Source organism: Lonchura striata, chromosome 8, assembly GCF_050655825.1.
Source record: "Lonchura striata isolate lonStrDom1 chromosome 8, ASM5065582v1, whole genome shotgun sequence".
Taxonomy (NCBI): domain Eukaryota; kingdom Metazoa; phylum Chordata; class Aves; order Passeriformes; family Estrildidae; genus Lonchura; species Lonchura striata.
In genome coordinates, this window is record NC_140710.1 from 22,376,124 (window position 1) to 22,388,285 (window position 12,162).

The window sequence follows — 12,162 nt, forward strand, 5'->3', positions numbered from 1 at the left end:
CTGGTCTTCATCATCGTGGCTGTCAGCCTGGTATCCTTTCTAATCAGCTGGGTAGACAGGGTTTAAAGCCTCAGGCATGTATATGAAGCGGAGAGAGAAGCATCACTCCAAGGCTGCCTGGCAAAAGTAGCCTTCTCTTGTCAATGGGGACAAAAAGAGAAGGATGGAGGTCACATTGAGGGTTTTTTTATTTTGTTGTGGAATTGAGGGAGGGTGTCTGTTGATTTTTTTTTTTTTTTTTGAGGGGGAGGGAGGGCAGAAAGACAGTGGTGTAGCCTTTGCCTGTGCTTGATTTGGCTTAAGAAAGAGCTGCAAACCTGTAATGTATTTCTGTGTTTTGAAGTGCAACAGCAAACAGAGATAGTGCTAAACCTGACCCTGGGGACTGTTCACGTGGGACTGCTGTCACCCAGGTCTATTTCTTAGAAATGCTGTTAGTAAGTGTGATTAATGTAGCCAAGCTCTCAATGATCTGAGCTAGTGGATTCTCTTTTTGTCAAGTTCTGCTAACCACAAAATCTGCCAGTCACCACCAAAGCACACGAAATGCTTTGAAAGAGAGAAAAATGTATGCCAGATTACAAAGGTAAGATTTTAAATATGCAGCTATCTAGATAATTTGGAATATTGGAAATATTCCTGAAAATACTTATGCATATACTTAACCTTAAGCATACACATAATTCTATTAACTTCAGTGGGGCTAGATATATTCTAAAGTGAACCACCTGTGTGTTTGAGAAGACAAAGCCATTAAGCTTCTCTGCATGCAGAATTTGGTCCTGTGACTAAGTCTTTGTGTATCATGCTGTAAATTTACCCTGAAGCTTGCCATAAAGTCAGTGCTTTTAAAGATTATATTTGAAGAGCTCCAGTAGAGTCTCAAGGCAGTTATAATAGTGTGTATTTGATTTACAGCATGCCATTGAATTAGAAGGGTATTTGAAAGAGGATTTATGTTAAAATAATGTAGACAGTGATTTAGAGCATGGATTGTGGCCATAACTATGGGAAAACAGAAGAGTTTATTGCAGCAAACAGCTCATTGCCTTCTGTGGAAAAAACACTGAAGTAGAAAATTTGGAGATTGTCATCTTGGCCGAGTATATCTGTTAACTAAAAATACTGGTCAACACATGGCTTTTCAAAGCACAGAGGACTTTCAACAACATTTTGTGTAACCAGCACTGGATAGAATTATCAATGAGCTGGAACAGTGATTTGGAAAGGAGAACCATGGAATCAATAAACCAGCTGGGACAATGGATCCAAGAAATATACATTTCTTGGAAAATGACAAAGCATTTTGGCAATAAATGCTACAAAAGAAAATCGATCTGAGAATTTTGCCAAATTCCTCAACAATACTGAGATGGCTCCTGAATAGACACATGCCTTGACCTGATTAGTAAACATTTGGGTTTTATACAAAAATCAAGAAATTAAATCTTAAAATAACAATTTAAAATATTTTTTATAACTCTCTTGATTGCTCTCAGTATTGTTTTCCTAATTTCTTATTGGAAGCTTAAAGTGCAAGGCCAAAATATCAGCTGGCATAAATTACCTGGCTTTTTTGAAGATGGGCTAGTATGAATGATATGGGGCTTGATCTGTCTCCTTCAACATGTCTATTCCCCGCCTTTAAGTGCAGTCTGTTATTTTGGATTTAAATGGATTTTAAGATACGTGAAGCTGCTCTGAAAAATGAAAGCTTATTTTCAACATAATAAGCTTATTTTCAGCATAGCTTTCCATACATTTGCAAGGCACAAACGAAGAAAACCCCTCATCCTGAACTTGCAGGGGCAGACAGGCAAAGACCACAGCGGCTCATTTGGTGCCCGAGCGCATCTGAGCGAGCCCAGAGCGTTTCCTGCGGCTGGGCCGCGACGGGCAGAAATGCTGGGACCTGCACCACTTCATGGCTTGGCTTGCTCTCTGTAATTCTGATACAAGCAGCTGATTGGGGGTTGCCAAGCTTATCAGTTGAATTCTCAGGTTCTGTTGTTATTTTTTTTTTTTTTTAATGCTAGCACTTGGAAAACAAAGCGGTAATGATCCTCTATTGGCTGCAGTTCCTGCTGAGAGAATCTGGTCAGGCTGCTGCACCCATGGAAAAGATCACATTCATTCTTAGAGCCTGAAGCCCCTGAGTAAAACCTTCCTGATTCACTGGGAGAGGCAGCACTGTGTTCTGTAGCAGCAGCCTCATGGGTGAAGTTACTCCCCAGGACTGTAAGGATACAGTGGATAAAAACTGATACAGGACAAGTGCCAAGGACAGAAAGGTCTATGCAGTGAAATGATGCATGAAATATTAAGAGGGCGGTGTTTGGCAGCTTCATTAGGAGGCCAGGGGAAGCATTCTGCACACCAAGAAAGGATGAAGGCAACTGTGTCTTGGAAACTTGACAAAGAGATCTTTGTGTTCTCCTCTCTTGTTTGGTTTAACATCGTCACACTCCTCTCTCTTTCCCGGAAAATGCTCTCAGCCACAGCAGAGGACCCTGTGTTTCTGTTTGGGTGGATGTGCAGGTCTCCCTCCATCCCCTACCCCTGACACACTGAATCAGTCTCCTGCTGGATCCACATGGATTCACACAAACTATGGGAGTGGACAGAGGGAGCTCTCCTGCTCTTGTTTCAGGCAGGCTGTATATTCAGCCAGACACTTCAAGATCAATTATTCTCAAATTTGAGTTTATACACAAGCTAGTGAATGAAAGGTTTTGAAATCATGATTTTTTTTTTTTTTTTTTAAATGGGAAAACACAACTTTATCCCAGTGCTCAAGGGATGATGTGTGCCTCAGTCCAACATGGAGAGAGTTGATGGCAAGAGCACAGATGATGGAGCTCATAAACAAGTGGCAGCAGAGCTGCTCAGAAATAGCAAAAAAAGTGCTGGACATAGAATAAAATTAACTCCCTGCAAAAAAGAAGAAACTTGAAAACACAATGTGGAAGAAAAGTCCAAAGTAGTCCAAAGAAAGTTTTGATGATATTTGGGAAACTAGAATAGACAAAGCTGAACTGTATATAATCAGATCACAATTTGGACATGAAAATTTGAAAATTTCAAAAACCCTTAGTAATATAAAATTCTTACCCCAAAAGTGATTGCAGAGAATATTAAAAAAATGTTCTTTGAAAAATAGAATTCTAATTAACATTCTCAATGTACTTTTGTAATTTTTTTTCTATCTATAATGTTAATAATTGTGACTATTTAATAGACACAGATGAATAGGCAGTAAAATCTAAAGAGCTAAGGACAGAGAAAACCATTCTTAAGGTAAGTTAATCATAACACATTGAAGACATTTTTCTGCTTCTGTTGAAGGAGAAGTAGGAAACAGCATTGTGCTGCTGCTTGTCGCAGAAAAGCGTCGTGCTTCATATGGAAACAAGAATGTTCAACCTCTTTTGTCAGTAGCCTTTTAGAAATTTTCCACCACCAGTACTCATCCTTTAGGCCCCTTTGTCTCTTTCTCAGGCACCTGTTAGCTGGCTCCTTTATGGTTCTGCAGAGGTAAATCCCCTGTGTTAGGAGAAGACAGCAGAGGAAGCAAAGGCAGCACAGTGACCGTGCAGGTCACAGGTCTACCAGTGCTTGTCTAGGATCATATTTGCCTTGCAATCCAGCTGCAGGACAGATGTTTTCAATATAGCTTCTTCTAAAGCTCTGAGAAGATTTAGATTTCAATTTTATGCTATCAGGAAGAGTATTCTCTGTTGGCAGACATTTTCATGGTCTGGCTCTAGAAATGCTTTCTCTCAAATGCGTAACTGTGAACAGTCACCAGGAAAGAGGGATCCCTTGCCTGTCCTTAGTTAATGCACCGGGGGTTAGTGCTTGGTTTTTAAAGTGCAGGATGTGTTTAGCAAAAGAGTAGCTATAGAAGCAGAACTGCCATACTTCAGTAATTATTTTGAGTGATGCAGATCTCCTGTGTAGCTGCATACAGCAGAGGGACTGGAGGGATGCTGGTTTGTTGCTTGCATTAAAGGTGGTTTGAGCTGATTCTTCTGTTGCAGGGAGTGAAAGCCTGCAAGTGTTTGGTTTGAGAAGTGCAGTGAGGTTGCTCTCTTTGTTTCTGAATAAGTCCACAACAAAATAGGTAAGACAAATATCATTACTGGCAGTGGATGACTGCTTCTCTGTCATATGTGTGATGAAAGAAGATTAATGTCATGGGAAATGCCCAGATTTGTTGAGAATATTGGTTGACTTCCTCAGCAGGCCAGAAATCATCTTGCAATAAAGCACAGTATGTTATTACTTCTCTGGGTTACTGCTGTTACAAGTTGATGACTGCATGATGAGAAATTTAAATTTTTCAGTGATAACATTTAACAGAGACAGTCTCAGGAAAACAGCAGCAGCAACTGCAGGCATTTGGGTAAGTGCATGGGCACTGCAGTTAAACTATTTCAAGAATCCCCTACTGTATCCATCACAAAAACAATCTCTATGATGTGAGAAGGTTGGTAATACACTCTGTACTGTACGTGATTTTCATTCAGTTTGTAGATTCCAAAAGTGAAAAATAAGTTGCACCACATCAGAACCGCAGTATATCATGTCTCCAGGCTAAACTAGAAGTCTTTTAAGAAGGTCCTTCAGTTCAAAATGAGTTTTATTTACTTAACTAGTGCCTGGAAATACCCTATAGTTTTACTGTGGAAAGGAGTTCTTTCTTATATACTTTTTTTTTTTTTTGTAATTTTAAAAATTTAAGTGTACTGAATGCTTGATTATACCTCATTGTCATCCCAAGCTTATACACTGAAGAAAGAAACCCCTTTTGCAAGATTCTGGTTGTATTTTGTAACACATTAGAGGAACTCTCATATGGATTACATCTCCTGAGTCTGCTGGTGCCTGACATATGTTCTGTGAAAAAGAAAAATGACATATTGTTCTGTAAAACTATTCCCCGTGTCTCCCCACTTGCCAAGTTTACTATACATTATGTGAGGGGAAAAAAATGTCCAGAATATTTCAGAAAAAGTGGAACAAACAATTGCAGTTGGTTGTGACAGCAATGAATGTACTTCAAAGTGTAAATGCTGGTATCAGGAATATTCTTTAAGCTCATTGAAATGTTTTCACTTGGCATATTTCAGATTGCCTGGTTTGTACCCCGTAGAACAGGCCCAGACCTGTTTATATATATAAAGTGAGTGTTTTTAAGCAATACTAGGTGTGATGAACAAACCATGAATGACAGAGAGCAGCTTTCACAATGCTTTTTGAACTGCACATCAGTGATGCTTTGTTATAGAAACTTATATTAAAAAGTTACACATTTAACAGTTGGCATTAAATAAACTTAGGAGATAATAGAGCAGAAACAACATGTGCTTGGACTAGTTTATGGAGTGCAATTACATTTTAATGTGTAAAAGGTCCTTGAATGAGGAATTTTAGCTTTGTTTTCTCTGGAGATTGAAAGATAAATAAAAAAATTGATCCTTGGAAATGAGGATTTCAGGACTACCGTATTTCAATATAGTCCCTCAGATCTCATGTTCTACTTTTGATATTGTTTGGATGGAAACATGCAGAGATTAACTACTTCAAGACATGGAGGTGATAAGGATGCAGTGATCTTCTCCTTCTTTAGGGTCAACACCAAATTCAGGACTTAAGGTGAAGCCCTCTTGCTTGGTCCTGAGGTTTTAGGCTCAGTCCCATCATGTCCATCCCCGTTGTCTGGCTGACTGCAGCTCACCACAGCTCTAAGCTGCATTTCCCACTCACACTGTAGTGTCCATGATGTGGTTTCTCTTTGGTATCACATGTGTTTGCAGGGATACTTGGAGTCTAAACATGTTGTGGGCCTGAAGATGAATTTTTGTTGAATCCTCTTTTGAGTGTTTCTTTATCACAGGCCCTGGCATTCATAGAGCATTTCAAATACCCTGTTCCCTAGAACAGTAACAGGATTGTGCACAACCAATCCAGGAGGTTTTTGAAGCGTACTGAGGACATTTTATTGTAGCAGGTGATGACTGAACTGATTGCTGGACCCATTACACACAAAGAAGGAAGACCTGGTTGAAAAGGTGAAGGTCAAGGGCAGCCTTGGCTGCAATGACCATGAGACCTGGCAAATCCCCACGTAAGACAGACTTGGAGGAATAAGAGCACAGGAGAGCGAGCCAGTCTTCAAGGATAACCTCCTTAGGGCATAAGAGCAGCCTACTGCAATATATGGAAAGTAAATTAAGAGTAACAGTGGAAAAACATGGGTGGAGAGGGGACTCCTGACACAGCTCAGGTGCACACTGGGAGCACACTGAAGGAGGAAGCAGAGGTGGCAGCCCAGAAATTATTCCGAGACACTTCTTGAGCATGCAGAGAAAGAGCTGCAAAATCCAAAGCTCAAGCTGAACTGAAATTAGCAAATTATGTAAAGGGTATAAAAGGGCTTCTTGTGCTTATATGCCTGGAAAGAGTGGCCAGTGTCAGCCTGGGAGCAGTGACCACACAGCAAGTCCGTTGTGATGAGGCAGGTTCAAGGTCAAGCCAGGAAATCAAGCCAGCGGGTCAGGATCAGGGAGGCAGGAGACTGGGCACTGACCCAGCTGCAGCACAGCTGCAGAGTCGCTCAGGCAGGGGCCAAGTGCCAGAGCCTCAGCTGGAAAGCAGCTCCCAGGGGATGGAGAGGCAGGCAGGCCTTTGCTGAGCCCGTCTCTAGCTTTATTCCCAACAAATAGCTCAGATCAGCAAAAAGGCTGACCTTGAACTCGGTCAAATAAACTCCTGAACCAACTAAAATCCTGGCAGGGGGAGTTGAATCAGGGCCCTGATGCACTACAGGCTGGGGATTTGCTGTGCAGAAATCAGTATTGCAGAATAAAACCTGGGGGACCTGGTGGACAAGGAGCTGACTGTGAGTCAGCAACATGCTCTTGTAGCTAAAGGAAGCTGACAGCACTCCAAGCTCTGTGAGCCAAAGGCCAGGCAGCCTCGGAAGGGGAGGCATGAGTCCCCTTGTTTGTTTACTCTGCCCCATTTTGGGCTCCCCATCAGAAGAAAATGGAACATTAATGCAGGGGCAGGCTGCCAGGATATTTTGTGGCCGGAGTTTCTGAGAGAGCTGTGCTTGTTCAGCCCTAAGAAGTGGCTTCAGGGAGAATCCCCCTGGTGTGTGCAGCTACTGAGGGGGGGTGAGGAGAAGATGGAGGCCAACTTTTCCCAGAGGTGGGCAGAGACAGTAAAGATGTGTTGAAACATGAGAAATTTTGACTTGGTACAGTAATTTTCTTTTTTGCTGAGAGGGTGGTCAAACACTAGAGTGAGCAGGATGCCCAGGGGGCCTGCAGTGTCCCCCACCCTTGGAGATGCTTTGAGCTAACCTGCATAAGGCCCCAAGCAGCCTGCTCTGAGCAGGAACCAGAGGGGAGAGGACCATCCCACAAGTGGGATTTCACATGGCAGCAAGGTGCTTTGGTGTGGTGTTAAAATGCAAGTCTGAGGACAGAGGTTTGTATTTAGCAGCACTTCTAATTCTCAGGCATACGTACACATTATTCTGCTCCAACATCTGTTAATAATAGAATATGAAGCAATATGGCTTTCTAATGGAACTGTTGAGAAGAGCAACAGATGGAAAATTCTGTGCAAAATAAGTCATATCAATATGATTTAATTTTTGTGTTTGCCTGGGACTCTGACAACAAAATGGCCTAATTCTGTGGCAGATATACAGCAACATTTGAGAACTGCTACAAGCCCTGTTCCCTTCACCACCACTGAGGAGCAAAGCCCTGAAATAAAGCAGTGAGGTGGCTCCACAGGCTCGCTGCTGTCATCTTTCTGAACTCTCTCAGGCACAACCTCTCAAATGGAAACAGTATGGTGGTCCTACCACTGTTCTGCTCTTATACTGAATTGTTAGTGTAGGCAGCAGAACTAACTCCAGTAAATAAAGCCATCAGCTGTGTTAATGCACTAGGGCTGTACTGTCCCATGGACAGCCCACTGGCCTTGCTCTTCTGGAGATGTCACTTCCTTCTTTTGCTCTCATTTTACCTAGCTATTAAACTCAAGAATTCCTTCAGTAAGCATACTGATAAACATGGAAATTTATTGTATTAGTTAATTATACTTCCATCTGTTGTGCTGAGAACCTTCCCATCCACTTTTTGTCTTTGGTATCTGATGCAGTGGTAAATCAAAAATGGCAAATGCATACAGGGATAACCCCTTGCCTGAAGTATTTGTAGCTATTTAGCACAATGGCAACTGGGTTTGTTGTCCTTACACCTCTGAATGAAGAAACTTGCAGAAGATGTATTTGATATCTCAGTGATTTACCTGTGACTCGGTTGCATAACAAGCTGTTAAAACAAACAGCGGTGTAGGAAGCCTTCCTTAAATCCCTCATGCCAATCCTGCATGAGGATTCATACACTACACAGGGGTAGTTTTTCCTTTAAAAAAATTGTTAGAGGAAATGTACTTATTTCTAAGAAGAAAGGTTGACATTGCTAAATTACCTTATGGAATTAATTATGAGCAAAGCACCCTCAACAAAACAGGAGGACAAATCGCTGGCCATGGAACCTGGCACTGGGGACTCCTCATTATGTCAGCCACAACATTAGAAGAGAGTCAGGGATATTCTGCAGGATCTTTTGATAGAGGAAACCATACAGTGATTTTTAATCTTTTAATGCAAGTAAATATTAGAAGACACTATCTCTATTGGCTATTTGTAAATTAAATACTGTTTGTAGAGCTGAGAGACTGACTTTTTTTGTAACTAATTTTCATATAAAACTTCTTTCAGTATATACTCTTTTATATGTATGCCACTGCATAAATAGGGCCTTAAGCTATGGCAAGTAAATAGCTGGAAACTGTTCTTTTAATATTTAGTATTCCTTGATTTACTGCTTGAAATTTTTTGATAGACACAACAGACAGTTTCTAAAGCAGCTTAGAGACTTTTAACACATCTTCATTTTAATAAAGTTCAGTTCCTAATTTTCTGTACATTTGGCCTTACCACAATAAGTCCACATTAAAAGAAGATTACAAGAATATGAAACTTTTATGTCTGATAACAAAAATCAGTTTCATACTGCTTTTAAAAGAACTTTTATAAAAAGCTTCATTGTAGTTTTAATGAGTACCATATTAATCAGGTAGCCTGCAACCTGCAGCATTTAAAATATACATTTGAGAAATATGAGAAGTATAGTCCTGCCTAAAGAGAAGAACTGAATTTATTCACCAAGAAAGCATTCAATCTGGTAAGAAACTTTTACTTGCAAATTACTTGAATGAGTGATTTCCTTCTCCTGAATCTATGCATATTGAAAGATGCTGCCTGACCCTGCTGCTTCACTAAAAAATTCTTCCTTAAGCAAACTGTCTGCTGGGCTGAAAAAATCTCCACAATAATCACTAAGTGTGGGAAAGAATTCAGTATATTCCCTCAATATTGCCAGAAATGTTTCTTGAAACTTTCTTGGAGATTTTGTTTCTTTTTTTTTCCCTATGCAAAGGAAAGAACAGCTTCTTTCTTTTTTCTATCTTTCATTTCTCTGAAGTTCCTAACAGGGAGGCTGGCTGCAAGGTGTCTGACTTGCATCTAAACTGGAACTGGGCAAAGACCACCCCTTGTTTTCAAACATTCCTATGAATAATCAGCATCCACTGGAAAGCACTTGATATTTTCTGTCTGAAAGCTGGGTTTGGGCAGCAGACGTGAAAGGTGGCTTATTCTACTGTTAGATTCTGCCAGCTGTCACTTCTGAATTAGAAATAAGCTAGAAACAGAAATTAGAAATCCGCCCAAATTTTCTAAATTATCTATGAATTAAAGTTAATCTGCATAGAAATATTGCTTATGTTTAATTTCTAAATTAATTTGCATCTAAACAACTGATAAAGCATCCAGACTGCACAGGTAAAGCAAATATCTGGTTAAACTTTACAAAGGCTTGTGAATATTTACTAAATGCTTGCTTCACATCTTCTGTAGATTATGATGCAAATCAATTTAACAAACAAAAGGTATTATGGATCAGACTGCAAAGATTTGCAAATACTACCAGTAAACCAAAGGCTGAGCTAATACAGCTGTATCATAAACATTTACACTTTTGAGTGTCTTATCTGTCAAAGCTCTGTAGCTTGAACTTATGGTCATAAAAAAGTTCGCCCATCTCCTTTGTTAAACTTAAATTAAAGCTGACCTGATTATGAAGATGTGCTATCTCAGTCTTGTTGGGAGGACACACTGATTAGAAAGCCAGGGAATCCTCATTTCCATGCTGCAATGGTCTCTGCCCAGGAGTCCACTGATTAATTAATGAGTGTGTTTACCTGGGTGAGTTTGGGCAGGTTAGCCCTTGCACATAGCCTGGCTGCAAGGACAGTGACAGCTGCTGGAATGCAGCATCCCTGAACCTTAACGACAACCTAGCACAAGCATCACATGAAAATCCTTACCCAGCCATGGCAAGGTGTCACTTTTGGTCATGTCCACCTTAAATCATCATCTGCTCTTAAGCAGGAAAACTTAGAGCCCTTTACAGTGCATATTTGGATAAATAACATTGAAAGGTTAAAAATTATGTTTGTATGATCATGCAAGGAGTCAATACAAATGTGAAATACTTGTAGACATGTATATTCTATATCTATTTACTTAATAAACTAAAGTTTATTTATTTAGTATAAATATATAAATGATATAATATAAAGTATCTTTAAAGAAACTGAATGATGAAATCACATAATGTAGGTATATGGTGTTTCCTTAAAAGTATTTTTTTAAAGTATTGTCTCATGACAGTATTATGGCTAAGGAGTTTAATGGGGAAATTGATGTCTATGAATTTGGTAGTTTGGAAAACTTTGCATAGGTGAGATGATCTAGTCACTCATTTAGAACTGGGAATGGGTATATGTAAGATTCAAACAAAGTGATAAAACCCCAAAACCTCCAACCCCATTAAAATGGGGCTGAGAGTAAACTCATTGTAAGTGATGCTTTTCAAGTCTGTGAGGTGTGACAAGGTGATGATGTTGTTAGGAGATATACTGATAGCATCTGAGATAACATAAACCTACTGTAACTTCTTTGAAGGAACAAGGACTAAAACAGACCCAAGTACACTCAGGGGTGAGTGGAGAATTCTTGGTACAAGGTATAAACTACAGATTCTATCAAGGTATTCTAAAAAATATTTATTATGGCCATAGAGTGGGAAACTTAATAGGTTTTGATTTTGCCATTTTTGACAAACTCATTGGTGCTCCCAAGGGAGAACATGTCTTTCAGCAAGCTCTGCTAACAATGTTCTGAAGGAAATCCCTTTATGAGTTTCAGGAGCACTTAGGAGGAAGATCACTTTATTAGCAGCATGCTTTACTATTGAATGAATTGTACCTGGCAAGTGAGGAATTCTGTGATACTTAAGATTCCTTAATTCACACTATATCTGCTCCAGTTTATGGTGATGATGAGTGTTTTCTACATCTCAAAGACTTGCTGCAGTTATTTGGGGTGGGAGATTTGGATCTGTACAGAGTTACCTGTTGCTCCTATCTGCAAAACAAATGTTCATCTACCCCACCTCCAGCAAATCCATCTATATCAGTTCCTATGCTAATCTTTTAGATATAATTTAGGTTGAGGTCAGCCATTTTCATGTTATGCAAAACATAAAGAAAATGGCTTTGTGTTTTTTGGATTACATGTAGAACAGCTGATTTTGAAAAGTCCAAGTATCAGTTGCTTCATGGCTCTAATTTGGAATGAAAACCAGAGTAAAGAAAAGTAAACTACACTCACAGCTTCAGAATATACTATATTAATCAATTTTCTGCATATCTAGAGGTTTTGCTTTCAGATTTTCCTTCTTCCTTGATTCTCTTCCAAGGAAAAACTGAAACCAAGGCAGTGGCAAGAGGTAGTTTTGAACACCAATACCTTTCCCAAAATATCATCTTTCATTAGAAGCTGCCGTGGTTGCAAAACAGTCTTGAAAACATGAACTAAGTGTAACCTGGGCAGAGATGTCTGCTTAAGCTTTCACAGAGTCTGAAATAATAGCTCTGAGAGATGTGAGCCTCATCTCAACAGGGTGTTCTCTCATATGCCTTCTATTTTAAACTTGAACTTTCTCTACT